General features: G+C 29.7%; 1 non-coding gene across 1 annotated transcript; it reads right to left on the bottom strand.

Moving 5' to 3' along the window:
• Nucleotides 1-3,273: 3,273 nt before the first annotated feature.
• TRNAV-UAC (transfer RNA valine (anticodon UAC)) lies at nucleotides 3,274-3,346 on the bottom strand. Its single transcript has one exon. It is a non-coding gene; the product is annotated as a tRNA-Val (tRNA).
• Nucleotides 3,347-3,728: the final 382 nt, after the last annotated feature.

The following is a 3,728-nucleotide window of genomic DNA, read 5'->3' as shown; positions in this document are numbered from 1 at the left end:
TCTGATACATATACATATGTATATATGCATATATAGACATTCGCTTTGATACGTTTTAGCAATGTTCTTTATTTATATGTATGTATATACACATATTATCATACTACCCTCGCAAGCGTACAGGTTTCCTACTCCTGCTGCTGCCATGCAGCCCCAGATCATAACGCTTCCGCCATTTTATTTGACATTGGGTACTACGCAATCAGCTTAAATGCTTTATATATTTTGATATAAATTAAGTTTTTAATATTTTTTATATTAACCTATATTAGAGAATTAAAAATAAAACACATTTATAGGAACGAAAAATCAGTCAGTTTTTCAAGTACTAAATGCTAATATTTTTTAAATTAAATGTAGCTCTAACAGAGGCATTTTTACTCTAATTTAAAAAGTGCTATTATTCCAATTTTTACAATACAAATCAATTTTAATTTATTTGTGTCACAATTATATAACAATTAATTACAATTAACTTTAACAATTATATTATGTTTTGGAAAGATATCGTGTATTTTTCGTTTGAAATTAATTAAGCATTGGCGCAAAAAACCTACCTAGCAATTTAGATTATATTCAAAGATAAACGAGTTTTTTATTCTTACAGTAAAACCATATTTGGCATTAGAAAGAAAATTTATTTCTATAATTTACCTACTCGTATATAAAAGCAGTAAAATAAACCTACATTTTTATTTATAATAATCACAAAATCCTTGATTTTTTTTAAACCTAAATTAATATTTTACTATTATGTAAAAATAATTATATAAATAATAAATATTTGGATCAATGCTATCAGAAATATATAAGATTGTAGCAAAAGTAATATTATAAATAAATAACATTGTAGTTGTTAAAAAGTTATAACGATTTTATTAAATTAGTATAAGGTTTCAAAATATTGTATATAGGAATCAGATCACTTTTTTATCAATGCCGGGAATTAGTTATAAAGTAACATATAATTTTGCGAATTATTAGAAAAGAAATTTATTGCACGTTTACGAGTGTTTCAGAACAACTCCAGAAGCCAGGGATAGCAACAGTTGTAAGCCACACCTGGCAGTTGTTCTTAGGTCGTCAAACCGAAAAAAATTAAACATGGTGCTACTCTTTTTTATACCATTACTGGTCTTATAGCAGGTTTTCACACAGTTTTTGTTCTTAGTCAGCCGCCACCATCGAAGACTTCAAATCATTTAAGGCATCCTTCAAATAAGTAGATCCTCTTGAGTGTTACCTTCATAGTGCATCCATGAAGCAAGGTCTTTCTTAAAGGAGTAAGCCTGGAATCTGCGCCATTTTCTTAAGATCAACGACGCTGGATCTATTCCATAGTAAATATACCCTAGAAGTCACCCTGGATAAAGAGCTCAAAAACTGTTTTCCCGGTGGCGTGTTGTTTCTCTTTATATTTTCTTCGGTTGTTCCTGAAGGGTCCAACTTGTTCAAGTATTTGAGCTATCGTAAAGAGTTTGTAACGTGGCAGCCGATTATCGAAAAAATTAATCACCTCTTCAGATGTTCCCCAACTTATGTAGATGAGCTTTCGTAAGCCGTCTGCCCTTTGGTGTCGAAAAGGGCCATATTGTGTCATTTTCTTGATCAGGTTCGCCATCAGATTATTCCTATGATCTCGGTAGGAACATTTTGGCTAGAGAAACTTACACTAAAGATCCATTAATCACTTTTTAGAGCAATTGGATGTCCTTCTACACGTAAACGACGTCTGCAATAAATATTTCAAGATGCTCGGCTTTGTTATGAGTAACATATTTAATTTTGACTATCCGTAATTTGTGTCCTCTATGACACTTTAGTTCGCAGCATTCTTGAATTATGATCTATAACTTGGAATCCCAAAATAACTACTTATATTATCTAAATTCTTCAAATCAAACATTTTACGTTTATTATCACACAGCTCATAGCAATGAAATCGTGAAGAACTTTCTCTATTGGATTTCTTGGTTTATTTTGACCTTTTGTTAAGTCTGACAAGTAATCTCATTATTATAATTTTGGTTAAATAGCAGTGAAGATCAGCTCGTTATACTTTTACTTGCAAATTTAAGTAATATAATTACTTTTTAACGTAGTACGGATTTTTATTAGCAAACTGTTTTTTTTCTTCTTCAATTTTTTACATTATTTTTTAATCCGTAATATAAATTTGAAAAAATAATAAAATACATATTTTTATTTTGTACTTTTTTAGTTTATTCGTTAAATACTATATGACGGCAAACCAAACATACAGAAAATAAATGGCTGCTGGAAGTATGGAAAAATGTTTTGTAGAAAATGTGATTTTTATAAGTTAATAACAAACGCGTTTATCTAACGGCAGATGAAATGGGGGCTATATTTGATATATACAATAGATCTTCCTCAGATGAACTCCATAAAAATTGCTTTATTTTCCAACGACATTATATCTGATACTGACCCTAAAATAGTGTCGAGGAGACTGCAAGATCATCTCTCAAAGGTCTAAACTTGGTTCTCTAAATGGCGAATCAGAGCTAATGAAACATTTACGCTGAACTTGTCCTCCAGTATCTCTTAACGAAAATTGGATATCACAGGGGAACTCGGCTAAATATTTTGAAACTCATCTCGGCAGAAGACTAATATGAAAAAACTAGTATTTGGAACAAAATTACACATCTGGCAATTTAATTTCGCAGGCTATGCTGGTTAAAAAAACAAAATATTATGGAGCTCGGATGTCCACATTTTAAATTCTATTAAATTTATAGAAAAAACTATTTTGACCAAGGATTTGGATACGGGCATGTTTTTAATGGCTAGGGTTGTAAACGATTCATAAGACGTTCTCCGCTTGGCCGATAGGGGTGCTATACGCGGAAAAGTCAACCGGAACCGGAAAACGATTCGCTTTATCTTTCCCAGCGTGAGGTGACCATAATTTCGGACACTGATAAACACTTTCCCTTCTTTTGTTGTTTTCCACGTAGTTGCACCCTCTTTTATATTTATTATTTTCACGCACCCCCATTGCAATAGCTATATCTAGATATCTTTGAATATAACTTATACAAAATATTTTTTTTATTATTTAATATTGATTACGCCATTAAATAAACTCATACATACATACATTTATGATTCACTTTAGTTTAATAATATGCATATTTATAATACATAAAAGGTAAAATTCTTAAACTTTTCATCTATAAATATAGAAAGATTTCTCTAGAAATTATTTAAATTTTATTTAATTTGAAAATAAAAATATATAAAATGTGGTTCCGGCCGGGATCGAACCGGCGACCTTCTGCGTGTAAAGCAGACGTGATAACCGCTACACTACGGAACCGATGGTAGCTTCCGAATCTAGAACTTATGTATAATAGTTTAATTTCCATTGATTGAATATATCTATTTATATTTAATTAATTTAACTACGGGTCTAACGATCGTATGTAATAATATAGTAAAGGAATAGCTTTCTTGTAGTTGCATATATAATAGCATAAAATTAATATAAAATATATTTAAATCATTATTTATATTTTATAAATATTAATACGTATCAAAATGTAAATATTTTTATAATTACAATATTACATAAAAAAAAAATTATAACCATGAACATTGACTCTTTAAACAAACATATTTTTTAATTAGCGAAATCAAAAGTAGCTTTTAAGAACTTGTTTTATTTTTAATAAACATTAGGATTCATCAATCCAAGTATT

The sequence above is a fragment of the Plectrocnemia conspersa genome, unplaced genomic scaffold (genome assembly GCF_051122295.1).
Source record: "Plectrocnemia conspersa isolate PC_06_02 unplaced genomic scaffold, ASM5112229v1 ptg000013l, whole genome shotgun sequence".
Taxonomy (NCBI): domain Eukaryota; kingdom Metazoa; phylum Arthropoda; class Insecta; order Trichoptera; family Polycentropodidae; genus Plectrocnemia; species Plectrocnemia conspersa.
The sequence above is the reverse complement of the archived record's forward strand: the minus strand, read 5'-3'. Positions and strand labels throughout refer to the sequence as shown.